Source organism: Mesoplodon mirus (assembly GCF_964341445.2).
Source record: "Mesoplodon mirus genome assembly, chromosome: 17".
Classification (NCBI taxonomy): Eukaryota; Metazoa; Chordata; class Mammalia; order Artiodactyla; family Ziphiidae; genus Mesoplodon; species Mesoplodon mirus.
Genome location: NC_138993.1, coordinates 69,890,267 through 69,911,645, shown reverse-complemented (window position 1 = coordinate 69,911,645; position 21,379 = coordinate 69,890,267). Strand labels below are relative to the sequence as shown.

At 41.0% G+C, this 21,379-nt stretch overlaps 1 protein-coding gene and 1 pseudogene across 3 annotated transcripts in view; one reads left to right on the top strand and one right to left on the bottom strand.

Moving 5' to 3' along the window:
• FGF14 (fibroblast growth factor 14) overlaps positions 1 to 21,379 on the top strand; it is a gene marked incomplete at its 5' end in the record, with an annotated part of 593,007 nt that overhangs the window by 13,159 nt on the left and 558,469 nt on the right. The window lies entirely within an intron of this gene.
• On the bottom strand, positions 2,710 to 3,444 carry LOC309792474 (small ribosomal subunit protein eS6-like; annotated as a pseudogene). The gene has a single exon. The product of its transcript is annotated as a small ribosomal subunit protein eS6-like (transcript).

Sequence of the window (21,379 nt, the reverse complement as noted above, 5' to 3'; positions counted from 1 at the left end):
AAATGCACAGCTCTTAACTGTAGAGTTTGATGTCTTTTGACTATTGTGTGTATCCTTGTGCCAGACTCCCCATTTAAGATATAGAATATTCTCATCACCCAGAAACCTCATTCTCAGTTCGATTCAGTTCCCACCCGTGCCTTCTGTGAGAGGCAGCCACCGTTCCGCTCTCTGACTTTACCTTAGCCTGTACTAGAGCCTTAGATCATCAGATCCTGGAGTCCTCATGCCCTTGAGTTTGCTCCTTTCACTCCACACGTTGTTGTTTTTGAGATCCACCTGTACCATCGCACGTGAGATGTGTAGGCTTCCATGCGGTAACTTCTGTTTTCTTTTGTAAACTAGAAACTCCTAATTGAACACACCCACTTTTAGTTAACATCCAAAAGTTGCCCGAAACTACAAAGGGTTCGCAAGCCGACCCGGCCCAGCTACAGAGATGCTGGCTGAGGACGGAGACTCCTGGGTCAGAGATGAAGGACTGGATCACTCAGGGCACAACAGGCGCCACGTTCTTGTTTCCCTTGTCCTAACATCTCCCAGGGGCAGTGCTGAGTAGCCGAGGTGGCTGCCTGCACACAGTGGATTTGTGTCACAGCTGAGGACCTCTGAGTTTAGGAAATTCCCCTTCTTTTAAGGAACGTCTTTCAAAACTGCCCAACCTTTGCCCAGCAGGGAGCCATGGTCTTTATTACCCTGGGGTCGGGGGGGTGGCGGTGGAAATCGCCCTCTAACCTGGAAGCACTATCTTTAGAGCACAAGGTTGTCTGCAATGCAGATATCCTCGTGAAGACAGTCTGAGTCAAAAGCTCTTAGGAGATAGAGCAGAAATCCCACGGATAAGTTGTTCCTGAAATCTGTTTCTGCACAGCAACCTTTTCTTCCCTTTCTGGTTTCTTCAGGACTGCCATTCTTGTTCCAAAGATGCACTTAACAGAGAGAAAAACTTATTTGGAAATTATCTAGAAAATGATCCTGAGGTTTTGAGAAGACAGACAATATACAATCTATACAATAAACCTATTAGTATTTATTAAATAACTATTTGTGCTAAGTTCCATGTTAGTTACTGGGAGAGATTTAAAACATTCCATAAGGATTTGGTCTCTGGCCCCAAAGTACTTAAGCTCAGTGTACAGAGAACACCAGTCATGAGAGAGTCTTGAACGATGGACGGCCGCGGGGCGTCTGTAGGAGACCCATCAAAGATGAGCCGGGAAGAAAGGGAAATCTTGTCGGGAAGTGTGACCTGAGCTGACTTTTGAAAGCGTGTTGCATTTGGCAGGAGAGAGAAGTATATTCTTGGCAACGGGAGCACTGTGAGTGAGTTAAAGGCTGAAAGGTTCGTGGTTGGGGATTGGGGGGATGTTAATGGAATCTTATGTCGGGGGATGAGAGGAATCCTAATTCAGAATCCAAAAGCCTGGCAGAGGAGTTAGACTGGATGTGGTAAAAATTAGTGAACTAAAGAATGTTTCTGGAGTGGGAAGACGGAACAACTTTGTTTGTAGCACCTAAGGTACTTGGGGCAGCAGTTAATTTCCCAGTAAGATGATGTTTTCTAGTGAAACATCGCTGGACTGAAAATGTCACAGGCTATTTGGCTACAGGGAAATTGCCAGCAATTTGAACCACAATTTCTTACATGAGAATCCTGATAAACTGCTCTGGCGCTGGCAGCAGATCTATGTTTGAGTAACCCTTGATGACCGTTGCTTAGTGGAGAGATGCATTAAGGAACAATTTGCTAAAAGCACAACTTTTGGAAATGGATTTTGATTTTCTGCTCCTTTCTGTTATAAAATTTGAATTGTGTTTTAAGGGGTCAATATCTATTTCTCGGTTATCTTAACGCTTAAGAATGCCACACAACTTATAAAATAATATTTTAAGGAATATCACTTGTTAAAACAAGAGCACTAATTCAATTCTCAATGGCCATTTAAACTTTACAAATACATAACTAGTAATGCTTTATAAGCAGCAGTTTCAATTTTTTTGATTTAGAACTGGGATCCTTGTTAGAGATCCTAGTTTATAAGTTTATAAAATGCACATTTATAGGGTCACAAAGCTTAATTCATACAAGTAAGGGAAGGGATTCATTTTAGGTGGCGATAACAGTTGTAGACACCCTGTGCTGGGAGCAAATTAGCGGCATAAACCTGAATTCTGTCATTTCAGTGGATAGTGAATGAGTGATTTAACAATTTTTTGGGGGGTGCCAATTAGTGTAAAGGCAATAGACAGCTGCACGATTCAAAAGGTCTGAATGATACAGAGTTAAGTAAAGGGTCTGAATGTTGTTGCATTAACATAGTTTTGAATAAAAAATTAAAATGTGCATCTAAAGATGCCACAGTCCAAGTTGTGTCATACGGATTGCCACAGCTATACATACACTTGCTTACTCAGTGTCTTGGTGGCCGCTAATATTTGTGAGAACCTTCAGGAAAGGAAATTAGGGTCATTCAACTCACTCAGTGCATCATAATCTTACTCTCTTATTTTTATTACTCAAAGCAGGAGGACTTACCTCTGTGAATCTTGGTAACAGTTTTTTGCCTAACTATGCTTTTGCTTTCTCTGTTACAATTTTAACATAAGACGGATCTTTGACCCTTTCTTTCTTGTATTCTTTTAAATTTATAATTGGTAGAAATACTTTTAAATATTATTGTATATGTATATATTTTTCATGATGTCTGATCTTATTTATTTGTTACTCTTAGAACATCTCATGTTTGACTGGACTCAGACTTAGAAGTAGAAGCTCTCAGAGAGGACAGCCTCCGTCTCTTGGCAAAATCTGTTCCTGGCGTTTTTCTTTGACCTCCTTCATTCTCTTGGCCAAAAGTTTAGCATATTCTGCAGCCTCTTCTTTATTTTTCTTAGTACGCTGTTTCTTCAGAGCAATACGCCAGCGTTTGCGTTGCAGAACACGTGGAGTAACAAGACGCTGAATCTTGGGTGCTTTGGTCCTAGGTTTCTTATGTTCTTTGTTTAGGGGCTTTCTCACAACATACTGGCAGACATCATCGCCTTTAGAGAGACTGAAAACTTTGTGGATTCTGCTAGCTCTTTTGGGCCCCAGGCGACGAGGCACAGTAGTATCCGTGAGGCCAGGAATATCCTTCTCCCCTTTTTTTACGATGACCAAATTGAGAATGCTCAGATTGGCCTCCACAATGCAACCCTGTACAGATTTGCACTTTCTTTCTCCAGTCCTCCTTGGTCTGTAACAGGAATGCCCCTTACTCAGTAGCAGGTGGTCTCATCCATGGGTCAAGACACCCTGCTTCATGGGGAAACCCTGTTTGTCATTTCCCCCACTGATCTGGACCACATAACCCTTCCGTTCTTTACCCAGAGCATCAGCAGCAACTTCTGTGGCCACATACGCTTCTCATAAAAGGTACGAATGAAGGTTTCTCCTTCATTCATGTCAACATACACCTCCCATTCATTACACAGAAACTTCACTCATTTTCCAGTTACTTGAACTGAAAAACACCCTAGGGTCCATGTGTGTAGGTTATCACTGGCATAATTTTCTATACCAAAAATAATGAAATCATAGTAAATGAGAATAAGGAAACCTACCACAAATACATCCTTACTTTAAAGGTCATGGCCCAGCCCCGGTGCAGCCTCATGGGCCGTAATGAGCACTAGCAACTGATACGGTTCAGTGTGTCTGTGATGGTGTCTGCTTCTGAGGCCACCACTTAGTGCGCTGCATCTCTTGGAACAGTGCTCCAGCTACCTGACCACATCAACCAATGCTAAGTGTAACTAGCACCATCCTTGTTAGAGGTCAGCTCCAACATGAGGAAACCATAGCCCAGGCAGAGGCCTTACGTGTGGCAGGTTCATGAGTTAGAACTAACCCTAGGTACACATAATGATTCTACTGTTGTCCCTCTGGGCACAGCAGGGGCCTAGATACAGTCCAAGGAAGGAAGTCTCTTCCTCTGTGTTAAGCACTGAGCCCCATGGGGTCTATCAGGGAAACCTTTCTGCTGTGTCAGTTCCTTTTATCAAGTGATGTAAAACTTGGGAACTAGTCTCAATAAATGCCATTAGATTTATAAAAAAGGAATAAAATTAGCTGCTGAGATCTGCAGCATAGGATGGAATGGCTGAACAGTAAGGTATGTCTACTTCCTGTATCAGGCTTCTTAGCCAGGCACCTTGGCATTGGACATTATGGATTGGTACAGTCTAACTAGCACTTTAAACTTCTCTCAGATAAGCAGGCCATTTAGGTAACTTAGAAGTTAGTTTTGTTACCTCCAAATATATGGTATCTTAGTCTTTCTAGGGGGAGTAGAGGGGATTTGGAAGGTTAGATGAAGGTGGAAGAGTTGCTGGGGATGGTCGGTCCTGGAGCTAAGGAAGCAATATTGATAGAGATGGACGGAATAAACTCATCCACCCTCCTTCCCCTTTTCTCTCCCATTTCGTTTTCCCTTTGCCACTGCCAATTATGTCAGGAGATTCTGCTTGTTGGACCACATGAGGGACGGATTTGGGCTGGAGTATTCCAAATAGAATGAAGAGTCCATAGCTGTCCTTAGATAGCATTTCATGATAAATGGGGTACATTTTCTTTTTAACATCTTTATTGGAGTATAATTGCTTTACAATGGTAGGTTAGTTTCCGCTTTATAACAAAGTGAATCAGCTATACGTATACATATATCCCCATATCCCCTCCCTCTTGCATCTCCCTCCCACCCTCCTTATCCCACCCCTCTGGGTGGTCACAAAGCACCGAGCTGATCTCCCTGTGCTATGAGGCTGCTTCCCACTAGCTATCTATTTTACATTTGGTAGTGTATATATGTCCATGCCACTCTCTCACTTCGTCCCAGCTTCCCCTTCCCCCTCCCCATGTCCTCAAGTCCATTCTCTACATCTGTGTCTTTATTCCTGTCCTGCCCCTAGGTTCTTCAGAACCTTTTTTTTTTTTTTTTTAGATTCCATATATATGTGTTAGCATACGGTATTTGTTTTTCTCTTTCTGACTTACCTCACTCTGTATGACAGACTCTATGGGTACATTTTTAAGTTGAAAAATACAGTGAAGGTAGCAACAACTGTAAAATAGGTTATGACTGGAAATTGGTTTATTTTCCCACAAAACCGACTAACAATACCCTTGGGGTCTTTGTTCATTTTTTGTACTTTTAAATTTGTTTACTTGGCTCTCAATGGGCATACTTATCTCTTTTTTTTTGTAAATTTATTTATTTTTAATTTTTGGCTGCATTGGGTCTTCGTTGCTGCGCGTGGGCTTTCTCTAGTTGCAGCGAGCGGGGGCTCCTCTTCGTTGCGGTGCGCGGGCTTCTCTTTGCAGTGGCTTCTCTTGTTGCAGGACACGGGCTCGAGGTGCGCGGGCTTCAGTAGTTGTGGTGCATGGGCTCAGTAGCTGTGGCTTGCGGGCTCTAGAGCGCCAGCTCAGTACTTTTGGCACTCGGGCTTAGTTGCCCCGTGGCATGTGGGATCTTCCCAGACCAGGGCTTGAACCCATATGCCCTGCATTGGCAGGTGGATTCTTAATCACTGTGCCACCAGGGAAGTCCCTGGGTATACTTATTTAATGAATAATGCCTACTTTTACTGTAGTTTAGCCTATAAGCACTTAAAAAATTAATACTCTTATAAAACTTGTAAGCACTTTAAGGAAATTAATACCACTGTGAAAATAAAACACTATTTATAGATATAGGGAATGAGCAATTTTTATATATTTATCTCTGATTAAAATATTGCTCTGACTCTTCTTACCTATGTTTATCTATGTTCAAAGCATGGGCATTTCATTAATATACTGACAATATGATACTATATTTATGTATAATTTGTTTGCTTCGCTTTAATGTTAATGCCATGAAGCTCAGAATTCACTGTGAGATATACATTTTACTTTTATTGATATTTAAATTTACTCTAGTTCACCTCTTAAATATCTCATGCAAAACCTAAACATTCCTTGATATGAGTGTCATCTAAAGTTGTAAGAGAACAGCCCCTCCTGTTATATCTTACTGTGCTTTGTTAAAAAAAAAAAATCACCCTATTCTCCAGTAAAGTCCTGTCACTGTAAATGTGCAGAGGCTTTCCTACAGCAGATGGACATTCTCAGGGCCAATCATATGTGGAAAGGTTCAGACATGAACCTCCTAAAAGTGGGAGTTAACTGTATAGGAAAAGAAACTTCATGCTCTCTGTAATACTTCTCTTGGGTTTGGATATTAGGTTGCTAGATGTAATTAGGCATTTTTGGCAGGTTGGATGCTGAGTAGGGAGGCATCCATGTACTGAACTCGAAGCTGAAAACAGGTAAACTGTATGCTAGATTATCCAGTTCCATGATATTCTGTGTTGATTTCCTTTGTGTGATATCCAAATATTTAATTACCTTACATTTAAGTATTGCAGCCCTGCCTTGGCTGTGCACTAGAGAATTACGAGAAGGGCCCTTCACCTTTACTTGAACCAGAGTATTAAACTCAGAGCAGTGCCAATATTCCCTCTCTTGTAGCCGTCCTTAGTGAGATACCCAAAGGGGAGTTGCAGCTCAGGAGACATGGCTAAGGCTCTAAAAGGCCTAGCTTGAAAACTTTGGAAGATCTCGGTTTTATTATCTTAAGGGATATAATACATTTTTCCTTCAAAGCTAATTTTCTTGTTTTCTGATATCAAAAACTGTTTTATTTTTAATTACATTGCCAGGGAAGAGTGCAGTTATGAGATGATTTTTACTTCACCTTCCTAACTTGTTTATTTGGACCCCCAAACTTTAAGAACAGGTGGAATTGTTAACAGCATGTTAGCATGCTGGCGTTCTTTTGCCTTAATCTATATGCACATTTAACATCCAGAAACATAGTAAATTTTTGCCCATTGAATTCTCTGTGCATGTGTGTGTGTGTGTGCATATGCATATGTGTGTATATATCTCCACATTATGTAGGTGTACATGTGCTATACAAATGAATCAAACATAGGCATAGCTCTTGGCTACTTCCTTATTCTCTGGTGTGAAACATACTTCCAGATGCCTCGTGGGTTTGCTGAATGAATGCGTTCAGAATAAGTTTGATTTACTTGAAAATAATATTTTTCTTAATGTCCTGAATTTAGATATCTCCAATCTAAACTGAGTAGAGCCGTGAGTACAAATAACCACTTTAATAGAGGTTTTTGATGATATTATTATAGTGTTAAAAAATGAAACATTTAAAAATCTGGATTTTGATTTGCACAGGTATTTCCCTTTAATAGGAAGCATAGAAAAACCTCAGTTTTTTACGTCTTCCTCCATATTATAGAAGGATCTTCTGGTACAAGTCCAAGTCAGATGATTTTATCTTCTTTTGGCGTGTGTTGGCCAAGGTGTCCCCAGCCCTAGTGATTGAGATGGCTAGTTCTGTGACCCTGTCTAAAGACCACTCAGGGCCTCTGTGTTCTTAGTGTCTTCCTTTGACAACTACTGTTAGATAGGTGTATATTTTAAAACTAATTTTGGTTGCTGTTATGTATTTTTTTTACTGACAAGGACAGCAGTGTATGTGCGAACTTTGGAGTTAGATAAAGATTGGAATTGTGGCTGTAATTTCTCTGTACCTCAGAGTTGTTTTTGTTTGTTAGCTTATTTTTGTTTTTGGTAGTAGAGGGAGAATACTTCCCTTATGTGTTTGTAGTGACTAAAAGAGAAAAGATAAATAAAGCACCTAACAAAATACCTACCACATGGGCATGTATTTATTTATCAGTTCCTTCCACCCCATTTCCTTTGCAGAAACAATTTTAGTTTCTTTCCTACATTTTCCAGTGGGTGACCTATGCTAAAATTATTAATTTTTGTTAATTAATATAATATTTTAAAGTTTTACCTATAGTTAATACTATAGGATACGTAAATGAATTCTTAAAAAGTGTCCAAGTAAAGGTTGAACGAAGACAGATTTAGAGGCCCAGTAGGATCCATGTTCTTGCCGAGCCTCCTTTTGTACTTTATGGGCCTAACCAGGTCCTTACTCACAAGGCTTCAGGGCCTAAAGGAGCCTAGAACATTTTGTGTTTTGCCCAGAGTGGGACTGGCTGCAAACAGACAGTTTTGGAGTTCATATATTTTTCGTGAGCTAAAGAACATTGTCAAATATCTGTGATGGGGCTTCCCTGGTGGCGCAGTGGTTGAGAGTCTGCCTGCTGATGCAGGGGACACAGGTTCGTGCCCCGGTCCGGGAAGATCCCACATGCCGTGGAGTGGCTGGGCCCGTGAGCCATGGCCACTGAGCCTGCACGTCCGGAGCCTGTGCTCCGCAACGGGAGAGGCCACAACAGTGAGAGGCCCGTGTACCACAAAAAAGACACAAAAAAATATCTGTGATAGAATATTTCAGCATCTGCCTTTCCTGTGTATCTTACAGAGTTGAGTCTTAGTCATCTGTATATACCAAAATGAGCATTTTAAAATATTTTATATGCTTTTCTAATATGTGTAGTTTATTTTTTATTGTTATCTTCCTTAATTGCTTATACCTAACAATAATTACCTCAAAAATTTTGAGGTAAATTTTATGGGTTGTTCCCATTCTCTGAGGCTTTTTACCTTAGTTATAAATGAATGAAACATATTTTAAAGCAACCTTTCCTATCATTGTTCTGCTAAGAGTCACTGCCCAACTTTTTTTTTTTAACTTCTTTGGATTTAAGAATCTCATTTGTAGTTTTGAACTCTTTGTTTTGCTCCTGAGCCTTCATCTCATTTCACTACCCATCCCCCCACCATTGTGTACTTAAGTCTTAGTTTTGCTACTGGGCATGCTGCTTACGCCCTGAAAACTATAAATAGCTTATCCTGCCAATTTTGTATTATCTGTGAAAATTGTAGCCCCTTTCTTTGTTCCTACCTGACTACTTTAGGCTCTGTCATTCATTTATTTTCTTTAGGAGTAAAAATAACATAATATTTAAAGTCTAGCTTGAATTTGCCTCTTTCAGGGGCCTTGTAGGAAACGCTCTGCTTGTAAATGAGAATCCCGTCCTGGTTGGGAGCGAGGGTGGACCCCATGAGCACACTCCCCACTTCAGGACTCAGGTGACAGGGTCTGTTTCTAAGACCTGGAGCCACTGGGCTTGTGATGGCTACTTATTACTTGGGGGTGACAACAAAAAACAGACTTCTCTTTTTCTTGGGCATACCACTGGACAACACAAAATTTCAACATGCTGGGAAAATACAGCTTAGAGAACCTAGCAAGTGAAAATGACCTGATTCAAAATGTCAATCAACTACTAATTATTCAACTGGTTTCCTATTGAATATTTAATATGATACCAGGAGCAATGAAGTTTCACTGAAAGTTACTTTGTGCTTCCTTTAGTATTTACTTACTTTATTTATTTAGAATTATATAGTAATGGGAGTTCTTTCCGGAAGAGGCTGTGCAGGAGGAAAATACATCTTCAAGAGCACTGTAGACTGTAGGCAGTTGTAGCTACTCCTCAGAAGAGAGGCCTGGGCCACATAAAGACATGCTGGCGTCATCAGTGTGTGGCCGGTAACTGAAAACTTAGGAATGAATGAAGGACAGAGGAGAGAAGGCGGGAAAGGAGAAGACAACCTAGAACTGGGTGCTGACAGACTCCAGTGCTGCATAAAATAAGAAGCCAGCCAGGCATTTTTATTGACCGCAGAACCAGCTGACTTATTGCTTAGAATTCGAAAATCAATGTGAAAAATGGACTCTAGATACTATAGCTTCTGAATTAATAGTTTTTTTCTTTTCCGTAGGGTTTGAACTCAATAAAGAAAGAAGATTCATTAGGGCACACTGTTCCTTTGGTTACGATTTTTTGTTTTATGTGTATAGTTTTTAATCTGTTGTTGATATTTTTAAGGAGCAAGAGTGAAAAAAGAAGGCAGAGGACTTTTATTTTTATTTATTTATTTATTTTTTGCGGTACCCGGGCCTCTCACTGCTGTGGTCTCTGCTGTTGCGGAGCACAGGCTCCGGACGCGCAGGCTCAGCGGCCATGGCTCACGGGCCCAGCCGCTCCGTGGCATGTGGGATCTTCCCGGACCGGGGCACGAACCCGCGTCTTCTGCATCGGTAGGCGGACTCCCAACCACCGCGCCACCAGGGAAGCCCTGAGGTTGGGTTTTCTTAAACTAAGAAGTGGTTATCTTGTATGGAAAGGAATTCAGGTGAATATTTTTCATTACTGGAATTTGGAGGACACAGTCTTAAAATAGAAACTACAGTTTATACTTCCAAATATAGCTTCCCATATAAACAGTCTTATCATCTGAAGGTCGGGTCTTTAATTTGCTTCATTTAGAAGGTAGATTTTATATGATAGATTTAACTTGATTTTTAAAAATTGATAAAACCTTGCTTAGTCTTCTACATCATTATCATTAAAGAATTATAATTCGTGTCAAAGAGCTGACTTTCCAGTCATTAGTATACTCCGAAGTCTTATCCCTTTAGCTAAAACATTTTATTATCTGTATTTCACTGTCTGCCGGCTCTGATTTGATCACAGCTGTGATTGGTACCCTGTGCTGGAATTAGGGATACGGAACACAGCTTCCTCCTGGCTCCTGCTGGAGCATCTGCCTCTAGGTTGATCCTGGGTCTAGCGGTGAAGATTAACCAAAACCACATGTGGATGTGGATTTCATTTGGGCGGTGTGGTAGCAGAGGTATTATTTTTTATCAGAGTGAGTGACCTTTCCTAGCATTCTCTGCATTTCCAGTTCTGCTGGGTATGGTCAGCTGAAATGACTGGCCAGTAGTTATGATATATTTATTTAGTCCAAGTCTTCCTTTAACTACAGCTCTGGTACATTGTTCTGCCTGTCTAAACTCTCGTGTGTAGAAGTTTAGTTTTCTGCAATAGAATTCAGCAAATGTCTGTTAATTGACATTCTCTCGTATCTCAAGTGTTCTTTATACTGTGGGATCAGCACGTTTCACTAGCTAGCTGGCTATTTTTTGCAATTGTTTCAAGTTACTGGGAATTTAAACTGCATAAACTACCAATAGATCTGTGTTACTTTAGAAGATTTCACTTTAGCCCCTGATTTAAAAAACCTCTAGAAGGTTTTGCATAACAAAATCCCTTTCAGTAAATGTTTAGGGAGGTGAAGGAGTCTGACACACCTGCTTGTTGATATACCTAAAGTCTGACCTACAGCTTTAAAGTTTTACTTTGATATTTATTCTCCTTCAATAAAATACATAAGGTATGGATTTTGCACTGATAAGAAAATACTTCTGCCTGCATTACCCCTCCTTCACAACTGGACATAATCTCTTAAATGAACTATCGTGCACTTAAACTTCAAACATACTTATCTTATTTTTGTATTACAGCCATTTGTGTCTATTAAATTGTAAATTCCAGTAAGATCTGAGACTCCAGTGAGATCAGTAGCTCATTATTTAATGTTCAGTACCTAGAGGGGTGTCGTGCGGATAGTAGATCCTCAGAAGATACTTAATAATTGACTTGATTGAATTATTCATTTTTAATATCTCTTCAATGTGTAATCTAGAGAAGATAGGATACTCTAAGGAGGAGTGTAAATAATTGTAGCACCCTCTTTGTGTTTGGAAACTACACCCAGGAAACAGTATTACTGAAGCAGTTTATTCCGAATTTGCACATCCAAAGAAACTTCAGGTCTAATCTAGTACTATGTTGTAGCATGGGTCATGCTGCAGTCAGACTTAGACTGTCAGGGTTGGAAGGGTCCTGATATGTCACCTGTCTCAACCTTCCATCCAGTGCTTGAGTTCCTTCTGTAGCAGGGGGGGTCAACCTTGGCCACCTATTTGAATGACTTGAGGAGCTTCAAAAACCCAGTGTTCAAGTTTCGCCTCAGTCCAGTTTTATAAGCATCTCCATGGGCGGGACCTGGGCATCAGTCTTTCTAAAAACTCCTTAGGTCAGGGGTCCGCAGGCCCCGGGGAACCGGGCCGCACGGCAGGAGGTGAGCGGCGGGAAAGCGGGGCGAGCTAGCCAAGCTCCATCTGCCCCTCCCCCTCGCTCGCATCACTGCCTGAGCTGTCTCCACCCCCCCACCCCGTCCATGGGAAAATTGCCTTCCCCAAAACTGGTCCCCGGTGCCAAAAAGGTTGGGGACCGCTGCCGTAGGTGATTCCAGCGTGCGGCAGTCAAGGTTCAGAGCCATTGTTCTATAAAATCTCTACCAAATGTTTTCCCAGTCTGATTGAACTCCTCTGGAGATGAGCACCTCACTACCAAACTTAGTCTTATGTTTATTCCATTTATTCAAATAGTGACTTAATTATGAGTGTTTAAATTATATACGAGTTAAATTACATAACGTAAATCAAGCTTCCCAATTTAATACTCAACTATTGATAAACAGCACTGAAGAGAGAGTGACATTTGAATTATCTTCTTTGAAGTAGTACTGCAGCACTTCTGAATGACTTCCAAAAAGCTGATCATAAAAATCACTTCAATCATTTTCAAATTTTACTTTAGCAGTAATCAAGTTACTTGGTGTGACTCAGATGAACATTCTGCTCTGTCTTGGAGTATCATGATCATTTCAATTTCTTGTACCTGGGGAAACAGAGAAGAAATGGACAGATTATTTTTGTATTTACCTGCCCATACCCGTTAGGTAGACCCTTTTGGAAATGTACTAGCTTCTTAGGAGAGTCATATGCCATCTAGGAAGCTTCAAATATACTGAAAGGGGAATGGCGAGGGTTTGGTTTTGTAAAGCTCTTTGACTTTAGAGAAGAATTTTTAGAGAAAGCTGTATGTGACCACACATAGTTACATACACACCTGCATTCTTGCTTAGGGACTTATCTATCCTGAGACCACTTACCTGTATATCAACTCATTTGAGTGCTTTTGCATTTCCTTTAATCCTTTAGAAGGATCTAGGTACTAAAAGTCAGTATACAGCATCATTATTAAATACTCAACTAGTTGTGAGTCAGACAAACCTGGATTTGAGTTTCATCCCTATCTCCTCACTGTTCAGCCTAGGGCAAAAATTATTATTTAATCTCAGTTTATTTGTAAAATAGAGATACTGACGCATATCTGGTAGGGATGTTGTGAGGATTAGTATTCATAATGCCTATAAAATCTCATAATAGCCCCTGGGTTATAGGAGATGCTCATTAACTTAAATTTTTTTGTACCACTTGTTGAGGAATGATTGACATGTAAAAGAACCGTACATATTTAATGTATACAGTTGATGAGTTTGTAGACAGTTGTATACAACCGTACATGTTTAATGTATACATATTTAATGGTGTTATCACCGCCCTCAAGGCCACAGACACACCCACTACTTCCCAAAGCCTCCTCTCATCCCTATTATTATTAAGTATTGTTATTGGCAGGAACACCTAACATAAGTATATCTTCTTAGAAAATTTTAAGTATATAGCAGAGCATTGCTAGCTATAGGCATGTGCTGCACAGTAGGTTTCCAGAACTTATTTATATTGCGTAACTGGGACTTTGTGCACTTTGACATCTACCTCCCTGTTTCCACCTCTCCTCAGTCCCTGGCCATCACCATTCTATTCTCTGCTCCTATGGGTTTGACTTTTTTAGCTTCCACATATAAGTATGATCATACAGTATTTATCTTTCTTTGTCTGGATTATTTCATTTAGCCTAATGTCTTCCAGGTCCATGCATGTTGTCACAAATGGCAGGATTTCCTACTGTTTAAAGGCTGAATGATATTCCATTGGATATATTTTCTTTATCAATTCATCCATTGTTGGACATTTAGATTGTTTCCATATCTTGGCTATTGTGAATAATGCTGCATTAACCATGGGAGTACAGATATTTCTTCGAAATATTGATTTTAATTCCTTTGGATAAATACCCAGAAGTAGGATTGTTGGATCATAGGGTAGTTCTATTTTTAATTCGTTGAGGAACCTCCATACTGTTTTCCATAATGGTCATATCAATTTACATCCCCACCAACTGTGTTACTGGGGTTCCCTTTTCTCCATATTCTCACCAACATTTGTTACCTTTTGTTTTTTTATAGTTGCCATCCTAACAGGTGTGAGGTGGGGTTTCATTGTGGTTTTGATCTGCATTTTGATGGTCAATGAGGTTGAGCACCTTTTCATATACCTGTTGGCCTTTTGTTTATCATCAGTATTCCTGGGCAGATTACAATAGTTGTAAAATAAGATCTTTTAAGACAGTAGCAGGACAAAATTCCAAGGTTAGTTCTGTAAAGAACATCATCTTTTCTTTCCTTTATAAAAAAAAAAACCTACCCTCAGACACAGTCTTGGACTGTGCCTTCACCAAACTGACTTTCCTGTTGAGAGCCCTAATGCTCATAGCACATGGGTGAGGATGGGTCTCTTTAAGGCCATACATACAGCCTAGGAGATGGTTGAGGTCCTTAGTTTGCTCTGGGTTACCAGGAAAGCTAGTCTTTAAGATGGCACTCTTTGGTCATCTAAGGCCCTGCTAGCATCAATTTATTGCTAGTCTTCTTGTCTGCTACGTGTAGAGTTGTCAAATAAAGTAAAGGACACCTGTTTAAATGTGAATTTCAGATAAATAAGTAAATAAATATTTTAAGTATGCCTCAAATTGGGACAGATTTAAACTAAGAAAAAAATCATTATTTATCTGAAATTCAAATGTAACTGGGCATCCTGTAGGTTTCTTATTTGTAATTTTTTCCCTAAATTGGGCAATCCTACCTATATGCTATGTAAGAATATTTTGGATTAGATGCTAGGCAGGTTTTATCCTGGAGTAAAATGGTAGTATTTCCAAATGAAGTGGAGGGAAATACTGCTTATATAAGTGAAAATCTGGATTATAGCATTAAGATGGCTTCATTTGTTGAAATATTATAATTGTTACAGGTTGAAACTAATAAGTAAAATTAGACAATGATGATGCAGATAGAAGAATGTCTGTTTCTCTAATCCCAAGAATTTAAATTAATTCTGAATCTAAGTTTCTTCCAACTTGATACTTACAGCATATTAAAGAGCATGTGTGATACGGGCTTCCGTGGCGGTCCAGTGGTTAAGACTCCACAGTTCCATTGCAGGGGGCACGAGTTCAACCCCTGTTTGGGGAAGTCCCGCATGCCGCGAGGTGAGGCCAAAAAAAAAAAAAAAGAGCATGTGTGATAGTATAAGTGTATCCTATTTTAATAAAGTCTGAAGTTACAAAGGGTTAAAGTATGATTATTCATGCTTCTGAATAATTCCTTACTCAAGTGCATTTAAAACATGTTATGTACAAACATTTTATTTACATATATTTTAATGTAGCATTTCCTATTCACCCCAGAACATATTGAATTGTCCCTTCTGTAAACTTTTAAAGCACTTACTTTGATATTCATTCATTCATTCATTCTTTTTAACATTACTAAGCATCTTCTGAAATGTGCCCAGAATTGTGTTTGGTGCTGGGGATGTAAAAATAAGACAGAATAGCTGCCCACGTGGCGCTCACAGTATAGCTGTGGAAGGAGAAGGGTAATATTGATATTATCATGAAGTGTGACAAGTCTTTTTTTTTTTTTTTTTGTGGTATGCGGGCCTCTCACTGTTGTGGCCTCTCCCATTGTGGAGCACAGGCCCCGGACGCACAGGCTCAGTGGCCATGGCTCACGGGCCCAGCCGCTCCGTGGCATGTGGGATCTTCCCAGACCAGGGCACGAACCCGCGTCCCCTGCATCGGCAGGCGGACTCTCAACCACTGCGCCACCACGGAAGCCCAACAAGTCTTATAACAATGAACAAATTGCTTCTAGATCCACGAAAAGTAGCTTGGTGGAGTTTCACCAAATAGTTTGCATGGAAACTGGGTTTTCAAGGATGAATAAAAGTTTGCTGGAGAAGAGACTTAAGGCCATTCTGGGAGAGAGAGAGAGAATGAAAAACGCTCCAATACCCCAGCCTATGAAAGAAGCTGGCAGAACTGGTTGACTGTAAGAAGATGCAGGGAGGGAGCGCTCTGGAAGCAGTAGACGCTGTGGAGCTGGCATTTAGGTTTAAGGACGGCAAGATGAGCCCATGAAGAGTGTTTTATATCCGGTTATACGTTTTGATTTTATTGTCTAGTCAGTGGGGAATTACCCAAAGTTTTAAGTCAGTGAGACCGAACTATTTGTGTCTCAGGAATATACCTGAAATATAGAAAGACAGATGGCCAGTTGTCATTGCAATACTTGATGGGCGATAACACGATCACATGGGAATAGAGTAGTTGTAGCAGGAGCTTAGAGATCTTGGGCAGGAAACATTGCTAAGAATTACTAGGATTTGAACAATTTTTCTGGCTGGTTTTGTTTTTGTTTTTGTGTTTTTGGTATGGGGCAGAAGTTTTGAGTATAAAATATAGGGTTAAGTCACGCGCGTGCGTCTGTGTGCGCACGCGCGTGTGTGTGTGATCTCCCCAAGGCCTTAAGGTCATTAGAGGCAGGGCCCCTCTCCTAACACTTCTGTTTGGTACCCACAACACATCAAACAATGCTCAAAAAATTCTTGTTACATTTGAACAAGGAACACAAAATGTATAAGATGGGGCACATTTGTATATCTGTACTTTCTTATTATTTTGATAAATCTATTGGGTATTACAGGAATAACCCTGGATGCATAGTGGAAAATTCATTCTTCACCCGCTTTCATTAAATAAAATAATCCAGTATCTGATAACATAATGATCTCATTAAAATTACTCTTTGTATTTAATAATGTTTTTGTCTTATAATTGTTACCATTTACTTTAAATGTAATTGTCTCTAATCCTTTTAAGTTTTGATGTCTCAATAGAATTGTTCATTTCACAGTTAAAGAATTCTGCTAGGGAAGTCTGAGACAGACCAAATCATGAACTTTGAATTCATAGTTGTAGTTTTGTGCCTCAAAGCTTAAGACATAAGTCCTGAGACCAAGAAGCAGCAAGCAGTGATGCTAATAGAAAGGCTTCCATGTTCCAAGAAGTGTATTACTTTATACACAGAACAATAATGTGCTATTTAAATATTATTACATATGAATTCTTTATTTTTCTGGGTAATTTTTTTTACTTTGCTGACATCTAACGCTATTTGATTGTAAGTGTAGGTTCACATGGGTGCATTAAGGGAAGCACACCAGTTGAGGAGGTCCTGAGTGAGGTTCTCAGACACCCAGACTCTAAGGTGGCAACGCTTAACCTCGAACAGGTAAAGAGCCACCTGGCCACAGAGCAGGGAGACCGTGTGACCTTGTGACATCCTGTCTGATAACGTCTGCAGCAAGGTACTGTGTCACCATGACTCAGCACCACTCCCACATTGATTCCGCAGCACAGGGAACACACAGAAGAGCAGAGCTGGCCTGTCAGATGGCGGTTAGTTTGAGACACTGCGCCTGCATTCTCAACAGTGCATCTCTCACGTCCCTGTATCTCTGACGACAGCGTGAGAAAGCAGAATGCATCTGGGCAGTTTCTGTTCTAGCTTCTGAGGAGGGGAGGGCGTGCAGCAGGGGACATGCTGTGCTCCTTTCTCTGTGCTGCAGTGCCCTGGTGGCCACCCCCCGGGGCCTCTCCGTGAAGGACAGTGATAGGAGAACACCGAGGTGTCCGGAGCCTCCATGTGGCTGAAAAGCCACATGCCACTGACACCAGAACTCCAGGGTCAGGCTGTGTGACAGATGGGCCAGTGGTCCCATGGCTTAGGTTGCAGAGACATGTGTGGTTAGTTTGTCAGTGAGGAGACAGATGAGTTGGCTAGTCTGTTGATTGAGAGCTCACAGTATACATCCTTGGTGAAATCTCTGTGGAACAAGGCCTGTGAAATGGTGCGATGACTGTTGTCCCACAAATGGCTGGATTCTCTTAAAGAAAAGAATTCTCCTTATCGGCTCTTCCTCCTATTCATTTATGTCTGGAGGATCCAATTATACTTTAGCTTTTTCTGTTATTGAGTTCAGAGATGAGACAGGTCAAGTCACTTCTTACATAGTTCTTTTGTGGGGACAAAAGCCCTGAAAGGTGGCATTTGTGGGCCTTTAATATCAGCATTAAAAAGCAAGTGAACAGCATTTTCTTTACATGTAAGGAAACTGGCTAATGTAGAGTAATTCTGAAATTGAGTCATTGCATTATTGTCAGGACTGGTAAATCTTTTAAACTATTCTCATTTCTGTCATGCATTTTATGTCTTAAGTAGAACAGGATATTTTTGCTGGAACTATCAAGTAAACTCAGTATATTAGCTTCCCAGGGACTCTGAAGCTTTGAATACAGAGGAAGAGGAGTTCCGACGAGAGGAAAAACATCTTCTGAATCACCTCTGATCAGAATTCAGAGACAAAAAGGGGAAAAACTATGTTTATTACCTTATTTGTATGTGGTAAAATTTTCATGTATTTTATTTCTTTTAATTTTGAAAGCTATTGTATGAGGTGTACACACACACACACACGTGTGCATGCACACACACACACACACACACATATATATGGGTTTTTTTGCTAATGAGGAAACAGGCTCAGAGTGGAGGAGCTGGTTTAAAACACCTGCCATGTGTTAGATGGTGTGTTAGGAGCTGAACACGTGTTCTCTCATTTAACCCTCAAAATCAGTTTCATTCTTTTAGGTATGTGAATTAGATTTGGCTAGATTATACTGTGGTATCAAACAGACCCCAAATATCAGTGGCCTAATAACGTAAAGGTTTATTTCTCTTTCTTTCTTTTTCTTTCTTTTTTTTTTTTTTTTTTTTTTTGCGGTACACGGGCCTCTCGCTGTTGTGGCCTCTCCTGTTGCGGAGCACAGGCTTCGGACGCGCAGGCTCAGCGGCCACGGCTCACGGGCCCAGCCGCTCCGCGGCATATGGGATCTTCCCGGACCGGGGCATGAACCCTTGATCCCCTCATCAGCAGGCGGACTCTCAACCACTGCGCCACCAGGGAAGCCCCAATATAAAGGTTTATTTTTTGCTCACACCAAATTGACTATGGTGCCAGGTGACTTTCCAGGGCGACTCCTCCTTGCAGCTACTTGGCAGTTGAGGCCGGGGGAGAAGCACCATCACCCTGCAGTTGCACTGCCCAGGTCGAGGGGCTGCCTTGTGGCTGTGGCAGGGAGAAAGCAACAGAAAACACACTCATGGGGGTTTCACACATTACTTTCCCTCATCGCCCATTGGCTGGAGCTGGTCACATGGTCTCAGCGCCCTGTAGAAGGATGGGAAGTGTAAGGAAGCAGGTGGGGAGTGGTGACCATCACCACATCTGCCACTGAAGACAGTGGCGGAAGACTGACGTTCAGAGAAATCAGAGCCTGTTCCCCATTTACACGCTTAGTAATTGGTAGACTTAGTTCTTGAAACTAGGTCTCTCTGGATCCAAGAAACCCTTCCATGCCCTCTACCCTCACCCCACCCCACGCTCTGAATATTTTGGTGGTTGAAAGTTATGTGTGGGTCTGTGGTAGCCAACCTCCAAGATGGCCCTGGTGAGCCTTGCCTCCTGCGTTCATGCCCTCGTGTGGTTTCCTCCCTCGGTGAATAGGGCTGACCTGTGCAATGAGTACACTACTGCAGAAGTGACGCAGTATGGCCTGAGACTAGATCACAAGACAGTGGTCTCCTGCTGGCTCTCTCTTGGATCACTTACTCTGGGGAAAGCCAGCCACTGTGATGTGAGGGCAACTAACGCAGCTCTGTGGAGCTCCCACGTGGCCAGGAACTGAGGCTTCCTGCCGACACCCAGAACCAACTGACCAGCCGTGAGAGTGGCCCATCTGAGAGTGGATGCATCAGTGAGTCAGCCTTCTGGTGACTGAGCCCAGGCCAGCACCTGGATGGCAACACCGTGAGAGATCCCAAGCTAGAACCACCCCGCTAAGTTGCTCCCAGGTAATTCCTGACCCACAGAAGCTGTGTGAGATGGTGAATGCTTACAGCTGTTTCAAGTTGATAAGTTTTGGGGTGATTTGGTACGTAGCAATAGGTAACAATACAGACCCTTTTGGTTACTTCCTTTCATTGTGTTTTATCCTCAACTCTGGATTCTTCCTGCTTCTGACCATGAGTTTTAAAAGTAGCTGAATTACAAAGTGGTTCATTTCACAGTGATTGTCACACAGTAGTATGTAAGGAAATTGTAGTTGAATAAGTCTTATTCAATCTAGTAGTTCTAAGCAAATTTGTTGTAAAGATCTGTAGTAAAAAATGATGTACTGTGCTAGTTCAGAAGAGAATTTTTGCAATCTGTTTTCCAACAAATATGTGTTTTTCTGCTTTAAGATATTATCTGTTTGAGATTATTTTATATTTTAAATCACTTTGTGAAGTTTGGAGAAAGAACAAGCCAGGACGTTTTTATGAACACTTTATTGTAGGGAGGAGGACGGGTTATAGAAGTAACTGCTGGCTTCTTGGCAGGGAGGAGTGTTTTCAGTGTTTTGGTCGGTGCTGTGTTGCCTGGGCAGAAGGAGGGTAGAATTGATAAAAAACAGAATCTTGCAGAGTGGAGGGCAGACAGCCACGTGTGAAGCTTAGTATTACTGGCACCACTGATGAACCAAAATGTTCGCCAAATCCACACGTGGATCACAGACTTAATTATGTCCTGGATGCCATGGCTCGTCATTTTCATGTGATTCTGTATTGTTGATACTTAGATTATTAATCAAGGAACGTGTGATATTTAGAAATATAATTATTTTCAGAAATATTATAATCTGGAACCCCAGTATGACATGTACTGATATCATGTACCTCTATGTGTTTTAATCACTCATGTTTTACTCTTGAATGTTGTACAGTCTTTCAGAAATGGTCTTTAAGCTGGGGGTCCCAGCACTTCCCAGGGCACCACGAGAGAGAAGGTTGATATGAGTCAGCTCTTGCCAGAGTCTGTGAAGCCCCGTAAGGCAACAGGATGGTATACTGTTCTATTTAACATCTTCCTAATATCTGTTTCAAAATCTTTGTTCTATTGGATGAGAAGAAATTTTCTTAACGAAAGCCTCTTCATTGGCTATTCATGCCCATTTCTCTCCACGCCCCCTGCCCCCCCATCAGCAAATTCTCTCTTTCTCTCCTCTAAATTTTCTATCTTGACTTACTTTGTGCCAGTGCAGAAGTGATTAGAGAGAACATCATTTAGATCAAACAAGGCATTCTTTTTGGAAACATGATTATCTCATAGCAGCATAGCAAAGGCAGAGAGATCAATGAATATACATTACATTCACATATGAAATTTTGTATGTTTACATACACAACCATAGATATAGACATTATATATGTATATTTATGTTTATTTATTCATATGTAACAACACATATG